This window comes from Chiloscyllium punctatum, chromosome 20 (assembly GCF_047496795.1).
Source record: "Chiloscyllium punctatum isolate Juve2018m chromosome 20, sChiPun1.3, whole genome shotgun sequence".
Lineage (NCBI taxonomy): Eukaryota > Metazoa > Chordata > Chondrichthyes > Orectolobiformes > Hemiscylliidae > Chiloscyllium > Chiloscyllium punctatum.
Window position 1 is genome coordinate 91,293,083 of NC_092758.1, and position 18,860 is coordinate 91,311,942.

General features: G+C 45.0%; 1 non-coding gene across 1 annotated transcript; it reads right to left on the reverse strand.

The window, feature by feature from the left end:
• Positions 1-13,137: 13,137 nt before the first annotated feature.
• On the reverse strand, positions 13,138-13,209 carry trnac-gca (transfer RNA cysteine (anticodon GCA)). Its single transcript has one exon. It is a non-coding gene; the product is annotated as a tRNA-Cys (tRNA).
• Between the last annotated feature and the right edge of the window lie 5,651 nt (positions 13,210-18,860).

An 18,860-nucleotide genomic window follows, 5' to 3' on the forward strand; every position in this document is an offset into this window, starting at 1 on the left:
TAGGGCCCCTCAAAGATCAGCAAGGTAGCCTTTGTGTGGAGCCACAGAAAATGGGGGAGATACTAATCAGGTATTTTGCATCAGTATTTACTGTGGAAAAGGATATGGAAGACATAGACTGTAGGGAAATAGATGGTGACATCTTGCAGAATGTCCAGGTTACAGAGAAGGAAGTGCTGGATGTCTTGAAACACATAAAGGTGGATAAATCCCCAGGACCTGATCAGGTGTACCCTACAACTCTGTGGGAACCTAGAGAAGTGATTTCTGGGCCTCTTGCTGAGATATTTGTATCATTGATAGTCACAGGCGAGGTGCCGGAAGACTGGAGGTTGGCAAATGTGGTGCCACTGTTTAAGAAGGGCAGTAAAGACAAGCCAGGGAACTATAGACCGGTGAGCCTGACCTCGGTGGTGGGCAAGTTGTTGGAGGGAATCCTGCGGGACAGGATGTACATGTATTTGGAAAGGCAAGGACTGATTAGAGATAGTCAACATGGCTTTGTGTGTGGGAAATCATGTCTCACAAACTTGATTGAGTTTTTTGAAGACGTAACAAAGAGGATTGATGAGGGCAGAGCAGTAGATGTGATTTATATGGACTTCAGTAAGGCGTTCGACAAGGTTCCCCATAGGAGACTGATTAGCAAGGTTAGATCACATAGAATAAAGGGAGAACTAGCCATTTGGATACAGAACTGGCTCAAAGGTAAAGACAGGGTGGTGGAGGAGGGTTGTTTTTCAGACTGGAGGCCTGTGACCAGTGGAGTGCCACAAGGATCAGTGCTGGGTCCTCTACTTCTTGTCATTTCCATAAATGATTTGAATTCGAGCATAAGAGGTACAGTTAATAAGTTTGCAGATGACACCAAAATTGGAGGTGTAGTGGACAGTGAAGGAGGTTACCTCAGATTACAACAGGATCTGAACCAGATGGGCTGAGAAGTGGCAGATGGAGTTTAATTCAGATTAATGCGAGGTGCTGCATTTTGCGAAAGCAAATTTTAGCAGGACTTATACACTGAATGGTAAGGTCCTAGGGAGTGTTGCTGAACAAAGAGATCTTGGAGTGCAGGTTCATAGCTCCTTGAAAGTGGAGTCACCGGTAGATAGGATAGTGAAGAAGGCGTTTGGTATGCTTTCTTTTATTGGTCAGAGTATTGAGTACAGGAGTTGGCTGGTCATGTTGCGGCTGTACAGGACATTGGTTAGGCCACTGTTGGAATATTGCTTGTAATTCTGGTCTCCTTCCTATCGGAAAGATGTTGTGAAACTTGAAAGGGTTCAGAAAAGATTTACAAGGATGTTGCCGGGGTTGGAGGATTTGAGCTATAGGGAGAGGCTGAACAGGCTGGGGCTGTTTTCCCTGGAGCGTCGTAGGCTGAGGGGTGACCTTATAGAGGTTTACAAAATCATGAGGGGCATGGATAGGGTAAATAGGCAAAGTCTTTTCCCTGGGGTCGGGGAGTCCAGAACTAGAGGGCATAGGTTTGGGGTGAGAGGGGAAAGATATAAAAGGGACCTAAAGGGCAACATTTTCACGCAGAGGGTGGTACGTGTATGGAATGAGCTGCCAGAGGATGTGGTGGAGGCATTTGGATGGGTATATGAATAGGAAGGGTTTGGAGGGATATGGGCCGGGTGCTGGCAGGTGGGACTAGAATGGGTTGGGATATCTGGTCGGCATGGACGGGTTGGACCGAAGGGTCTGTTTCCATGTTGTAAATTTCTATGACTCTATGACTTTGTATAATGTTATTGGTATTTTCTAAGTGTCCTGTTTTCGTATCCTTTGTAAAGGATTCCTGCACTTTCCCTCCTCTGTTGATTTGGCTGACTGATTTCACCACGACATTCTCATGAACAGTTTGGTATGAGCAACAATGCTGGCCTTGCCAATGATGATCAATGATGATCATAAGCCCTTCCTGAAGAAGAGCTTATGCCCGAAACTTAGATTCTCCTGCTCCTTTGATGCTGCCTGACCTGCTGCGCTTTTCCAGCAACACATTTTTAAGCGATGATGATCATATCCCAAGAAAGAATGAAAAAGTATTCAAAATGAGTTTTGATTTCTAAAAAAAATTAAACTGGGTTATAGATTGTTCACCAACACTTTGCAGAATCCTCAACAATTTCATAGACATTATTACTTCCCCAGACCAAGAATCAACAATTATCAAAAGGAGAGAATTTGGGTCACAAGAGTTTTGCATGTTGTTACAGGTCTGGAGCACACAACGAACCATTTGCCTGGGTGGTAGCATGAAAAGATCTCCCCAGTTATAGCAGTGTAATTAAAATAATTCAGCATTGTTCTTACACAACCCAAGGAAACATCCTAAAGTGACACACTTGATTAATTGCTTTTGACATATAGAGTCACAAAGATGTCCACTCACCAACCGTGGGTGGCACAGTGGCACAGTGGCTAGCACTGCTGCCTCACAGCGCCAGAGACCCGGGTTCAATTCCCGCCTCGGGCGACTGACTGTGTGGAGTTTGCACGTTCTCCCCGTGTCTGCGTGGGTTTCCTCCGGGTGCTCCGGTTTCCTCCCACAGTCCAAAGATGGGCAGGTCAGGTGGATTGGCCATGCTAAATTGCCCGTAGTGTTAGGTAAGGGGTAGATGTAGGGGTATGGGTGGATTGTGCTTCGGTGGGGCGGTGTGGACTTGTTGGGCCGAAGGGCCTGTTTCCACACTGTAAGTAATCTAATCTAATCACTGTACACTCTCCACTCACCGCCCTCACTATACACTCTCTCCACACTCCACCCTCACTGTACACTCTCCACACTCACCGCCCTCACTGTACACTCTCTCCACACTCCACCCTCACTGTACACTCACCGCCCTCACTGTACACTCTCCACTTACCAACCTCACTGTACACTCTCTCCACTCACCATCCTCACTGTACACATTCTCCCCACTCACTGCCCTCACTGTACATTCTCCACACGAACCACTCTCAGTGTACACTCTCACCACTCACGGCCCTAAGTGTACACTCTCTCCACTCACTGCCCTCACTGTACACTCTCCACACTAACCGCTGTCAGTGTACACTCTCCCCACACTCCCCCCGCACTGTACACTCTCCCCAAACTCTGCCCTCACTGTACACTCTCCCCACTCACCGCCCTCACTGTACACAGTCCCCACTCACCGCCCTCACTGTACACTCTCTCCCCACTCACCTCCCTCACTGTACACTCTTTCCCCACTCACCTCCCTCACTGTACACTCTCCCCACTCACTGCCCTCACTGTACACTCTCCCCACACACCGCCCTCACTGTACACTCTCCCCACTCACTGCCCTCACTGTACACTCTCCCCACACACCGCCCTCACTGTACACTCTCCCCACACACCGCCCTCACTGTACACTCTCCCCACACACCGCCCTCACTGTACACTCTCCCCACACACCGCCCTCACTGTACACTCTCCCCACACACCGCCCTCAGTGTACACTCTCCCCACACACCGCCCTCACTGTACACTCTCTCCCCACACACCGCCCTCACTGTACACTCTCCCCACACACCGCCCTCACTGTACACTCTCCCCACTCACTGCCCTCACTGTACACTCTCCCCACTCACTGCCCTCACTGTACACTCTCCCCACACACCGCCCTCACTGTGCAATCTCTTCCCACACACCGCCCTCACTGTACACTCTCCCCACACACCACCCTCACTGTACACTCTCCCCACTCACCGCCCTCACTGTACACTCTCCCCACTCACCGCCCTCACTGTACACTCTCCCCACTGTACACTCTCCCCACTCACCGCCCTCACTGTACACTCTCCCCACTGTACACTCTCCCCACTCACCGCCCTCACTGTACACTCTCCCCACTCACCGCCCTCACTGTACACTCTCCCCACTCACCGCCCTCACTGTACACTCTCCCCACTCACCACCCTCACTGTACACTCTCCCCACTCACTGCCCTCACTGTACATTCTCCCCACACACCGCCCTCAGTGTACACTCTCCCCACTCACCGCCCTCACTGTACACTCTCTCCACTCACCGCCCTCACTGTACACTCTCCACACTAACCGCCCTCACTGTACACTCTTTCCACTCACCACCCTCACTGTACACTCTCCACACTAACCGCCCTCAGTGTACACTCTCTCCACTCACCGCCCTCACTGTACACTCTTTCCACTCACCACCCTCACTGTACACTCTCCACACTAACCGCCCTCAGTGTACACTCTCTCCACTCACCGCCCTCACTGTACACTCTTTCCACTCACCGCCCTCACTGTACACTCTCCCCACTGTACACTCTCCCCACTCACCGCCCTCACTGTACACTCTCCCCACTCACCGCCCTCACTGTACACTCTCCCCACTCACCGCCCTCACTGTACACTCTCCCCACTCACCGCCCTCACTGTACACTCTCCCCACTCACCACCCTCACTGTACACTCTCCCCACTCACTGCCCTCACTGTACATTCTCCCCACACACCGCCCTCACTGTACACTCTCCCCACTCACCGCCCTCACTGTACACTCTCCCCACTGTACACTCTCCCCACTCACCGCCCTCACTGTACACTCTCCCCACTGTACACTCTCTCCACTCACCGCCCTCACTGTACACTCTTTCCACTCACCACCCTCACTGTACACTCTCCACACTAACCGCCCTCAGTGTACACTCTTTCCACTCACCGCCCTCACTGTACACTCTTTCCACTCACCACCCTCACTGTACACTCTCCACACTAACCGTCCTCAGTGTACACTCTTTCCACTCACCGCCCTCACTGTACACTCTCCACACTAACCGCCCTCACTGTACACTCTCTCCACTCACCACCCTCACTGTACACTCTCCACTCACCACCCTCACTGTACACTCTCCACACTAACCGCCCTCACTGTACACTCTCCCCACACTTGATGCACGGTGACAGAACTGTATACCAGCTGCACGATGCAGTGAGCAAGTCACCAGGCTTCTTCAAAAACATCTTCCAAACTGTTACCTCGACAATCGAAGAGGAAGGGCAGCTGATCCCTCCACCTGTGAATTTGTCTCCAAGTCAAAGTCCTGACTTGGAACTGTGTTACCTTGCCTACAGTGCCACTGGGTTAATTTCCTGGAACTTCCTTTGTAACAGCAGTGTTTGTCTATGTACAGCAAAAGGAGTGCACGGAGGGAGCTCATCAACACCTTCCTGAGGGGATGGACAGGTACAGTGGCTCAGTTGTTAGCACTACTGCCTCCTAGCACCAGGGACCTGGGTTCAATTCCATCTTCAGGTAACTGTCTGTGTTGAGCTTGCATGTTCTCCCCAAGTCTGCTTGGGTTTCTGCAGTGGGCTTCAGTTTTGTCCCACAGTTCAAAGATGTGCAGGTTAGGTGGTTTGGCCATGGCAAATTTTTTGTATTATCCAGGAATATGCAGGCTAGGGAGATTGCAGGCTTATTGAGATAGTAAATAAGGGATGGTCACTGGATGCCATTCAGTAGGGGATCAGGTGGAGATCTGGGTAGGATGCTCTTCTGAGGTCCATGCAGACTGAATGGGTTGAATGACGTCTTTCTGCAGTGTGGGATTTCTGTGACTCAATGAAACAGGAACAGGAAATAAATGGTGTCTCAGCCAGCAATACTCACAGTCTGTAAAGGATTATGTCAAATAAACAAAAAGAGACACTGTGAAAAACAACAGCAGCCCTTTAGCCAATCTCTGTAGGCTGCCTGTCCACCTGAGAATGTTCAATTTCCCAACCAGACCACAAGACGGCCTCCAGCTCCAATTATTCCAGCGAATGCATAAAATATCAAACATCTGCCAAAAATCCACTTCTACAATGGCACCCAGTGACCCTCCCTCATTTACCTCTGAACAATTCTTACATGTTCATTAGTCATCGTCTTTCAGAGAAAAAGAAATTGCTGATTTCACCGACTAAGTTTTGTCAATGTACTCACTCTCCCTAACCACAGGATTAAACAGCTGTCCCACTGTTACAGTATGACTAAAGTCATGATTCCACTGTGAAGCTCTGTTTACTATGTTGTCTAAAATACTCGACATTTCAATGTATTGAAACACATCCTATTCTCTGTGAGGCATTCACTGGCGAACATGTAAAAATATAAATTGCAGATGCTGGTGTTGGACTGGGGTGTACAAAGTTAAAAAATCACACAACACCAGGTTATAGTCCAACAGGTTTAATTGGAAGCACTAGTTTTCGGAGTGATGCTCCTTCAACAAGTGGTTACTCCACAACTACATGATGAAAGAGCAGCGCTCTGAAAGCTAGTGCTTCCAAATAAACCTGTTGTGTGATTTTTAACTTCATGTTAAAATGTGGATGCATGGAAACACACCCTTTGGTCCAACTCATCCATGCCAACTAGATATCCCAACCCAATCTAGTCCCACCTGCCAGCACCTGACCCATATCCCTCCAAACCCTTCCTATTCATATACCCATCCAAATGCCTCTTAAATGTTGTAATTGTACCAGCCTCCACCACATCCTCTGGCAGCTCATTCCATACACGTACCACCCTCTGTGTGAAAAAGTTGCCCCTTAGGTCTCTTTTATATCTTTCCCCTCTCACCCTAAACCTATGCCCCCTAGTTCTGGACTCCCTCACCCCAGGGAAAAGACTTTATCTATTTATCCTATCCATGCCCCTCATAATTTTATAAACCTCTGTAAGGTCACCCCTCAGCCTCCGACGCTCCAGGGAAAACAGCCCCAGCCTGTTCAGCCTCTTCCTACAGCTCAGATCCTCCAACCCTGGCAACATCCTTGTAAATCTTTTCTGAACCCTTTCAAGTTTCACAACATCTTTCCGATAGGAAGGAGACCAGAATTGCACACAATATTCCAGCAGTGGCCTAATCAATATCGTGTACAGCCGCAACATGACCTCCCAACTCCTGTACTCAATACTCTGACCAATAAAAGAAAGCATACCAAACGCCTTCTTCACTATCCTATCTACCGGTGACTCCACTTTCAAGGAGCTATGAACCTGCACTCCAAGGTCTCCTTGTTCAGCAACACTCCCTAGGACCTTACCATTAAGTGTATAAGTCCTGCTAAGATTTGCTTTCCCAAAATGCAGCACCTCGCATAACTGTCCATAACTGTTTCAAGACATCCAGCACTTCCTCCTCTGTAATTTGGACATTTTGCAAGATGTCACCATCTATTTCCCGACAATCTATATCTTCCATATCCTTTTCCACAGTAAATACTGATGCAAAATATTCATTTAGTATCTCCCCCATTTTCTGTGGCTCCACACAAAGGCAGCCTTGCTGATCTTTGAGGGGCCCTATTCTCTCCCTAGTTACCCTTTTGTCCTTAATATATTTGTAAAACCCCTTTGGATTCTCCTTAATTCTATTTGCCAAAGCTATCTCACGTCCCCATTTTGCCGTCCTGATTTCCCTCTTAAGTATACTCCTACTCCCTTTATACTCTCTAAGGATTCACTCGATCTGTCCTGTCTATACCTGACATATGCTTCCTTCTTTTTCTTAACCGAACCCTCAATTTCTTTAGTCATCCAGCATTCCCTATACCTACTAGCCTTCCCTTTCACCCTGACAGGAATATACTTTCTCTGGATTCTTGTTATCTCATTTCTGAAGGCTTCCCATTTTCCAGCCGTCCCTTTACCTGTGAACATCTGCCTCCAATCAGCTTTTGAAAGTTCTTGCCTAAAACCATCAAAATTGGCCTTTCTTAAATTTAGAACTTCAACTTTTAGATCCGATCTATCCTTTTCCATCACTATTTTAAAACGAATAGAATTATAGTCGCTGGCCCCAAAGTGCTCCCCCACTGACACCTCAGTCACCTGCCCTGCCCTATTTCCCAAGAGTATGTCAAGTTTTGTACCTTCTCTAGTAGGTACATCCACATACTGAATCAGAAAATTGTCTTGTACACACTTAACAAATTCCTCTCCATCTAAACCTTTAACACTATGGCAGTCCCAGTCTATGTTTGGAAAGTTAAAATCCCCGACCATAACTACCCTATTATTCTTACAGATAACTGAGATCTCCTTACAAGTTTGTTTCTCAATTTCCCTCTGACTATTGGGGGGTCTATAATACAATCCCAATAAGGTGATCATCCCTTTCTTATTTCTCAGTTCCACCCAAATAACTTTCCTGGATGTATTTCCCTCCTTTGTATGGAATTGCTAAGATCTCTTTAGATTATTCAGCATGTTACTTGCTTTACCTTGGACAATTGGATATGATTAGATTAGATTACATACACTGTGGAAACAAGCCCTTCGGCCCAACAAGACCATACCATCCCGCCAAAGCGTAACCCACCCAGACCCATTCCCCTAAATTTACCGCTTCACCTAATACTACGGGCAATTTAGCATGGCCAATTCACCTGACCTGCACATCTTTGGATTATGGGAGGAAACCGGAGCACCCGCAGGAAACCCACGCAGACACGGGGAGAATGTGCAAACTCCACACAGAGAGTCGCCTGAGGCTGGAATTGAACCCAGGTCTCTAGCGCTGTGAGGCAACAGTGCTAACCACTGTGCCACCGTGCTGCCTATATGAGAGAGTTTGCGGAACCTATCACTCTTCCTTGGATTTAATCTTTCTGTGGAGAAGCATCTAGCTTCCAAACCTCACACTCTCCCATCTTGCACGACTCTCCCATCTCGCATAATCTCCTGTCTAGCACACTCTCCCAACTAGCACACTCTCCCAACTAGCACACTCTCCCAACTAGCACACTCTTCAAACTTGCACACACTTCCAACTGGCGCATTCTCCCATCTCGCACGCCTCTCCCATCTCGCACGCCTCTCCCATCTAGCGCACTCTCCCATCTTGTACACTGTCCCATCTCGCACACACTCCTATCTAGTACACTCTTCAAATTGGCGCACTCTCCCATCCAGCGCACTCTCCCATCTCGCGCACACTTCCATCTAGTACAACTCTCTCACCTCGCGCACTGTTCCACCTCGCACCACTCTCCCACCTCGCGCACCTCTCCCATCCAGCGCACTCTCCCATTTCGCGCACTTTCCCACCTCGCGCACTCTCTCCCACCTCGCACAACTCTGATCAGGCACCCACAATGTAGGAAGTCTGAGCAGAGAATGAGTGCTGGAAAATTGTGCTTTTCCTAAACTTACCAAAAGCAATATTTCAATACAAAAAGGAAAAACTCTAAAAAGGATCAAGAATGAGATTTAAAGCATTTGCAAAAGAAGCAAATGTGATGTGAGATAAACCTTTGGCACTGAGTTGTTAGGGAATAAAATGTATTCCCTCGATGTGTAGTGAAGGCAGGTTCAATTGATGCATTATGATGGAATTCGATGATTATTTAAATGGAAATAATTTTCAGATTTCTGATGATAAAGCAGGGGATTGGCACCAAGTCATGATGCCGGCACAAGTATATTTCTTTTAATCATTCATAGGATGACAGTTTCACTGACCAGGCCATCATTTATTGCTCATCCCTAATTGCCCAGAGGGTAGTTCAGCTACATTGCTGTGGGTCTGGAGTCACATGTAGGCCAGACCAGGTAAGGATGGCAGATTTACTGCCTAAAGGGCATTAGTGAACTAGATGTTTTTCCAACAATTAACAATCGATTTGTGCAATGGCAGGACTCAAACACAGGTTTCCATCACCTAGGTCTCCGAATTAATAGTCCTGAGATAATACCACTCGGCCATCACCTTTCCCGGTGATGATGATGGGTCAAATGGGCTCCTTCTCTGCTGAACATTCCTGTGAAATCAATGATGAACCACTACCAGAAGGTGGAGCTATTGCACCACACTGCCTGTGTAAAATGGGTTGTTCTGAAGGTTCGAAAAGTCTGGGATTCTTGTTGATGAAATTATCTGATCTCTTTTAGTAGTTAAAAAATGAGCCCATGAAAGAAATTTGATTGAATTATTCCACGTGGTATTGCAAATACTGACACAACTGTCCATCACTATTTTATCTAAATCTAAATGGCTTCATTGTGATCCCATGACTAGATTTCTGCTGAGCTGTGACCAGTTGTATTATCAATTGTGTTATACAGTAATTGTAGTAATTGCTGTTTGATAGAATTTGAGCATTGCTGAAAACATCGTATTTTGATGAAGATGCCAAAGAGTAAAGAACATTTAAACTGGATAAGAGTTTTTTGGATCTTGGCAAGCGAACTCTGGTAACATATTGCTGCAGCGAATGTGCCAGTTAATGTTGAGTGATGCAAAGTTTCTTCAAATTTTTAACTTTTACACTTTAAACCAGGCATGTCGACTCTAACTCATCAAAGCATTGCCCTGAAAATTACCCAGGGAATGGCTGACACCTGTATTGTTGAATTGAAACTGGAACAGTATGTCTACATGTTTTCTCTGCTTGCAAAAAGCAAGGTGCTCCTTGTATCAATATCTGTACTTACTTATAATGTGGTGCATGAATATCAGGGCCAGGTATGTAGGTGTAAGGTGTGATCTCATAAAAAAAGTCAGATTCTATGAGACTGTTCACAACAAGAAAAGTCCTGACTGTAGTGCTGTTTTGTGTGCAGGTTTGGTTTCCTCATCTGAGGAAAGATGTTCTGGGCTGTGGAGGAAGTGTAACAAAGGTTTACCCAGACTGACTCCCGGGATGGCAGGACCTACACATGAAGAGAGATTGGATCACCCTGGATTACATTCACTGGGGTTTAAAGAATGGGGAGGGATCTCATAGAAAGCCCTAACCAGACCAGACAGGGTAAATGCAGGAAGGATGTTCCTGATGGTCATGGAGTCCAGAACCAGGGGCCACAGTCTAAAGACAGGGGTAGGCCATTAGGAATGAGATGAAGAAAGACTATTCACCCAGAGAATGGTAAAGATATAGAAACAGTGTTGGGTTACTCAGCCCATTGTGTCTTGCGCTGCCATTCAATCATGGCTGATACGTTCCTCAACCCCATTCTCCTGCCTTCTCTCTGTAACCTGTGAGCTCCATACTATTCAGGTACATATCTATTGCTGTCTTCAATATACTCAATGACTTAGCCTTCACAGCCTTCTATCGCAAAGAGTTCCACAGATTCACCAGCCGCTTTTTGAAGAGATTTCTCCTCATCACATTTCAAAAGGGTCTTCCCTTCACTCTGAGGCTGTGCCCTCGGGTCCTGGTCTTGCCCAGTGGGGAAACACCTTCACCATGTCCACTCTATCCAGTCCTCTCAGGATCCTGTAAGCTTCATTTAGTCTCCCCTTCATCCTCTCAACTCCATTGACAAAAACCAGCTGAAACTAAAACAATGAATGTTAACAAGGAGTTCGCTATAACTCTTAGGGCTAAAGGGATCAAAGGGTACAAGGTGAGAACAGCATACTGAGTTGGATAACTAGCTATGATCATGTTGAACAATGGAGCAGGCACGAGGGGCAGAATGACCTACTCCAGCTATTGTTTTCTATGTGTCTCTGCACCCAACCAACCTGCAGTTACTATGTTCACAACACCATGTCCAATATTAAATGTGAGCTTGCAAGGGGGCATTGGCTACGCTATTCTGAGTCAGCAACAAATAATGCTGACAACCAGGTTCCCAGAATGGTGCACTTACATCTACTCCAATACAAATTAATGTACAGGGTCCTACTGTTTGCAGATAGAAAGAAGATGAACACATACTGTGTGTTTTAATTTAACAGAATAGGGGACAGCCATTCTCTAGTTTGTTTCTCAGTGCAGTGTCCTGAGCAATCAGAATAAACCTGCCTTTTTAAAACTAAAATAAACTTGGCAGTTAACTGTCAGTCATCATTAACTGTGAATTCTCCATGGCACACCTGTACCAGAGTCTATTTGCCAGCCTATCAGCACTCTCCTCTCATAATAGCAACAATGCTGTATTCATTTTACTTTAGCATTTCTTAATATTGGTGCTGATGAGGGTAAGCTGCAAAGCTTTAACAAAAAATGTCTTTTTTCAGAATTACACAAATGGTGATCATGGAACACAGAATTTGCATGATCAGCATGAATTTTTGGGGTGGCACGGTGGCTCAGTGGTTAACACTACTGCCTCATAGCGCCAGGGTCCTAGGTTCGATTCTAGCCTCAGGTGATTGACTGTGTGGAGTTTGCACATTCTCCCTGTGTCTGCGTTGGTTTCCTCCGGGTGCTCCAGTTTCTTCCCACAATCCAAAGACATGCAGGTCAGGTGAATTGGCCATGCTAAATTACCCATTGTGTTGGGTGCATTAGTCAGGGGGAATAGGACTGGATGGGTTTCTCTTTGGAGGGTCGGTGTGGACTTGTTGGGTCGAAGGGCCTGTTTCTGCACTGCAGGGAACTTAATTTTAGTTACTTTTGTTCTATCAGAGTAAGATATCTTCCATTGTCACACAGGAAAGAAAGCACTATACCATTGTACTAAATGCAGAGAAACTGACAACCGTCATTCTGAAAAATTGTCATGAAAACCATATGGGCTGCTTATTCAATGAATTTTAGTAGATTTCTTTCTTTCTTGTTGGTGTGGACTTGTTGGGCCGAAGGGCCTGTTTCCACACTGTAAGTAATCTGTAAGTAATCTAATCTTCTTACTTTCATTAGTCGTGGCATAGAGTATTGGAGCAAGGAGATAGTGTTAGAGTTGTACAGAGAGTTAGTCGGGTCCCAGTTGGTGTACTGTGTGCAGTTTGGGTCACCTCACTATAGGGAGGATGTGATAGCACTTGAGGAGCTACAGAGGACATTCACCAGAATGTTGCTTGGGATGGAGAAATTGAGCTGTAAACAGAGACTAGACAGATTAGATTACTTACAGTGTGGAAACAGGCTCTTCGGCCCAACAAGTCCACACCGCCCCGCCGAAGCGCAACCCACCCATACCCCTACATCTACCACTTACCTAACACTACGGGCAATTTAGCATGGCCAATTCACCTGACCTGCACATCTTTGGACTGTGGGAGGAAACCCACGCAGACACGGGGAGAATGTGCAAACTCCACACAGTCAGTCGCCTGAGATGGGAATTGAACCCGGATCTCTGGCACTGTGAGGCAGCAGTGCTAACCACTGTGCCGCCCACAAAAGAAGGCACATTACTAAGGGGGCACCTGGATTTGAACCAGGGACCTCTTGATCTGCAGTCAAATGCTCTACCACTGAGCTATACCCCCACAGGTTTGGATTATTTACTTTACAGCAGAGGAGACTGAGGGGGAACATGATTGAGGTGTATAAGATTATGAGGGGTAAGGACAGGGTGAATAGGGAACAGTTGTTCCCCGTTGTTGCGGGGTTAATCATCAGACGATGTAGTTTTAAGGAAAGGGGTCGTAGATTCAGAGGGGATTTGGGAGAAACCTTTTTTACCCAGCTCCAGGTGGTGGGAATCTGAAATGCAGTGCCCGGGAAGATCGTGGAGGCTGGAAACTTAGAAATGTTTAAAACTATTTGGATGAGTACATCAAATATCCTAACATTGCAGGATATGGGACAAGTGCAGGAAATTGTGATTAGCGCACCTTTAGTGGTGGGTATGTCGGTTCTGACTCAATGGGCTGAAGGGTCTTTTCTATGTTGTATGAATCTATGAAGCTATTTACATAAAAGATTTTATTCAAATTAAAGTATTAAAAGTTTATCAGCCAAGCTTTATAAAGCAGCACCAGAGCTTGATTTCATAAGTTTTGGTCACAGGAAATGATAAAGAGTAAACTCAAAGAACTATGTACAGTACTTGCTTTTGTATCACAACAGAAATCTATGAGACTTGCACAATCATGTGATTTTGTTTTAGCTCAGTGACCACATGACCCAGATGGTCATTGTCGATTGATTTTAGATCATATTACCTGAAGGGCAGGTTGGAGATGAGAAGAATCACAAATTGTTACAATATTTCTGACGAGAGTAAATTGAAGATGCCTAGCATATTGGTGTAGCTTTGCATCCTGTAGTTATGATTTCCTGTTTTCAGTTATTGTCCTGAGGGATTGAAACTATCAAAATACTTCTCCAATTGCAAAGGGAATGATTTCTTCTGCATTATTCTCAAGAAACCTCTCATGGCCCTTAGCTCCATTTGCATTTAGAAATATTTACCAGGATACAGTGATGTAGGGACAATGTTACTTCGCTAGTAATCCGGAACACAGGGAAATGTTCTGGCGACATGGGTTTGAATGTCACCTTGGCAGATGGTGAAATTCAAATTTAATAAAATTTGGAATTAAAGACTACCCGGTGGTGACCATTGTCAAAATTTATCTATCGCTAATCTGCTTTAGGGAAGGAAACTTACCATCCTTATCCACTCGCGCTTACCTGTGACTACAGATCCACAGCAATGCAGCTGACTTCCAGATGGCCCTGCAAGCTGCTCAATCGCCAGGTAAACAGAGGAGATCGAGCCCTTGTAGGAAGGATGGTCCCAGCATGGCCAAGCACTTTAGAAAGACTGTAGTGTGTAAACATTTAACTTTATTTCTTTATTTTTCTGCTTAATTCTAGGAAGGTCTGTAATGTTTAATTTTTAACTTTGTTCTTTAATTCTATTTACCTTGTTCTTAAGATTTTGTAACTAGGTATTTGTACCAAGGTGGCACTGTACGTGGCCACATTATACACTTTTAACTGTACCCCTGTACTTGAGTACATGTGACCATAAAGTTCAAATCTAAAAAAAACTTTTAAAATTAATTAGCGATGGGCAATAAGTGCTCACCCAATGAGTGATGCCCACTTCCTGTGACTGAATGCAAATAAAACTTTCTTGACCAATGATTGGCACATGAATAAAGCACGTAATTGTTTCAGCAGTGACTTGTTATGGCCCATATTACTCCGGAACGGAGTGTCTCATTGCTTCCAGAAGTTGTTTTTTAACACAGCCAGTTATTATCTGGAATGTCATTACTGAAAGGGTCAAGAAAGTGAAGGAGGAGGAAATCAAAAACTGGACATGACCCTGAAGGAACTGGAAATGGTGGGTTATGGGAAAAAGAACAAAGGATTGGGATTGATTGGATAGAACTTCCATAAAGTAGCATAAGCTGGACGGGACAAATGGACAGCACTCTGCTGGATGATTTTGATTCTTATGTATGATTACGTGTAGACAGAGTGTTAAGATAGCATTAGGCACACTTACCTTCATTGCTCAATCCTTTGGGCTTAGGAATTGGGGCGTCATCTTGAGGCATTGGTGAGGCCTCTTCTGGAATACTGTGCCCAGGTGTGGTCACCCAGTTACAGGAAGGATATTATTAAGCTGGAGAGGGCTCAGAAGAGATTTACCAGGATGTTGCTGGGTGTGGAGGGTTTGAGTTATAAAGAAAGGCTGGATTGGCTGAGACTTTTTTCACAGCAGTGTCGGAGGTTGAGAGGCGACCTTATAGAGATTTATAAAATAATGAGGTGTTTAGATAGAGTTAATGATAGTTGTCTTTTCTGTAGGATGGGGATTTCAAGATTAGGGGACACATTTTTAAGGTGAAAAGAGAGATTTTACACAGAGAGTGGTTTGTATGTGGAATTAACTTTCTGAGGAAGTGGTGGATGTGGGTACAATTTCAACATTTAAAAGACATTTGGATAAGTACGTGAATAGGAAAGGTTTGTCAGAAGTCACAGAACACCAGGTTTATTTCACCTGACAAAGGAGCAGCGCTCCAAACATTTGTGATTTCAAATAAACCCGACGACTATAACCTGGTGTCATGTGAGTTCTGACTTTGTCCACCCCAGTCCAACAACGGCACCTCCATATCAGGAAAGGTTTGGAGGGATATGGGCTAGGAGCGCACAGGTGGGACTAGTTTAGTTTGGAATTATGTTCGGAGTTGATTTGTTGGCCGAAGGGTCTGTTTCCATGCTCCCTGACTTTATGACTCTATCAAGGTAAACAAGCAGTTTGCCACACATTACAGAAATGTATAAAATGTGGGATAACGTCAGACTCTCCATGGTTAGAGGAGGGGACAAATGGATAAGAGTAAAATAAACAAAAATTAGTTATAACTAATGAAAAATGTATATAAAATAATTGGTTAAAATGGTTTTATTAAAAAATCAGTTAACTTTCAGACAAGATTTTCTTTCTTACGTGTATAACTTTCATCTGATTAAGGAGCGTTTGTACAGCCACCTTTCATAAAGTTCAGAGTATTTACAGCCAATGGAATACTTTTGAAATTTAAACACTGTTGTAATTTAGGAAGCAGAGCAGCTAATTTGAACACAACAGGATCTCACAAGTATTAAGTTTTAATATTAGCCAAGACACAGTATTATTTTGAAGAACTGAGAAGTTCTTTCCAAGAGATTTTCTAGTTCAGCTGACAGGGAAGGGAAGGCAGCATCTCTGGCCTCTGTTAAATGCCGCATTTGAAAACTGGAACCTCTGAGAGTGTAGCACTCCCTTTCCAAGAGTTTCAATTTAGTCAGTTATTCTCATTGATGATTACTGAAGGAATGCTGCAGGTACACACTCAAGGGCCAAATAACTGATGTTTTGCTCCTCATTTTTTGTCTGTATGTTCGGGATACAATAAACAGAGGTATGAATTATACAATTAATGGTGGGGCCCTAGGTAGTGTTGTGGATCAGAGAGGCCAAGGGGTTCATAATTCTTTGAAATTTGCGTCACATATAGACAGGGGTGTTAAAAAGACATTTGGCATTTGTCATTGCTCAGACCATTGAGTACAGGAGTTGGGACATCATGTTGAGGTCTAGCAGGATATTGGTGAAGCCTCTTCTGGAACACTGTGTCCAGTTCTGGTTGCCCAGTAATAGGAAGGATATTATTAAGCTGGTGAGGGTTCAGAAGAGCAGTACGATGACTCAGTGGTTAGCACTGCTGCCTCACAGCGCCAGGCAACTGCATTCAATTCCAGCCTTGGGCGACTGTCTGTGTGGAGTTTGCACATTCTCCCCAGGTTACCTTAATAGAGTAATAGAGTCAGAGAGCACGGAAACAGACCCTTCGGTCCAACAAGTCCATACTGAACATAATTCCAAGCTAAACTAGCCCCACCTGCGCACTTCTTGCCCATATCCCTCCAAACCTTTCCCAATGCTCAACGATGTGCAGGTTAGGATGGATTGGCCATGCAGTAGTGTTCAGGGATGTGTAGGTTAGGTGCATTAGATGCATTAGTCAGGGAAAATGTAGAGTAATAGTGTAGGGGAATGGGTCTGGGTGGGATACTCTTTGGAGAGTCAGTGTGGATTTTTTGGGCTGAATGGCCTGTTTCCACAGTGTAGGGATTCTATGATTAGATTACCCTTCGGCCCAACAAGTCCACACCAACCCTCTGAAGAGAAACTCAGCCTCCTGTATTTAAATCCACCTAACACTATGGACAATTTAGCATGGCCAATTCACCTAATCTGCACATTTTTGGACCGTGGGAGGAAACCAGAGGACCTGGAGGAAACTCACGCAGACACGGGGAGAATGTACAAACTCCACACAGACAGTTGCCCGAGGCTGGAATTGAACCCGGGTCCCTGGTGCTGTGAGGCAGCAGTTCTAACCACTGAGCCACCGTGCGGCCCCATTAGTCTTCCGTTTGGGGGAATTAAACCCCAGTGTCCCGTGTGACAGGCGGAGACACTAACCACTATACTAATGAGGAGCGCGGGGGATTTCAAGACTAGGGAGTAATTTTTAAGATGAAAGGAGAGAGATTTAAAAAGAGCTTTAGGGCCAAGTATTTTACACAGAGGGTGGTTCATGTATGGAATGAACTTTGTCAGGAAAAGTTGGATGTGGGTACAATTACAAAGTTTAAAAGACATTTGGAAAGGTACATGAACAGGAACGGTTTGGAGGGATATGAGCCAAATGCAGGCAAGTGGGAATAGTTTAGTTTGGGATTACGTTCAGCATGGACTGATTGGACCAAAGGGTCTGTTTCTGTGCTCAATGTAAGATTCTCTTACCACAGCATTTTACATGAAAAAAGTTCCAAATTCACTAACCATTCATAACTTTCCTTGTGAATATTACTTTTCATGATGCTTTGACCATGTTGTGATTCATTTTGATCTGTGTTAATGTGACAATCCACCATTCAACACATTAATCTCAAGATCTTTGTTCTTTGCATGGCTTCCATTACTTATTGACCTGTTACAGTCGGAATACAGACTGATTCACATTTGGGTCTGGATTCAAATGAAGTGGATGCTTCGGATTATCTGTGATCTTCTGTCTTAGAGAATCCATGCAGGTTCTCTTGGAGTTCTACTGAGCATGATGCAATCCCATTGAATTCAAGGAATCCATCCACAGTTTCAAATCTCTCCCATTAACGTTGCACAATCACATAACTTACAGCAGAATTCAGTTGTATCTTTTGGCTATTTAATATTAATAGGTGAGGGAAGATATTTTTTGCGTGAGTTTTAAATAATGAACATGTTTTTCCTGTTACTTGGTCTCGAGGTGTTGAGTTTCTCACTAATGGTTGATTTGCTCTATTTGAAGAGAGTAGGTTGTGTTTCCTCTGGTTTCAGAATCTGTTTCTATTGTTATGGATACAAGGTAACTTCTGCTTCTATTAGTCTGCCAGTGGACCTGGAAGCTGGTACTTTATTTCTGTCATTCTATAAATGGATCAGGAAGGGGAAGGAAGTTGAGTTTGTATTGGCTTGAAGACAGGCCTGAAAGGGAGCTTGTGGCTGTGCTTATTTAACTCTGGAAGATAAGTTACAAGAACAGAGTTTGTGCTTACACTGGTGAGGAGCCCAGTTGGGAGAGGAGGTATTTTATATTTATTTTGGTTGGGATTCTGTGCTGGAAGGGTGGGCAGGTTG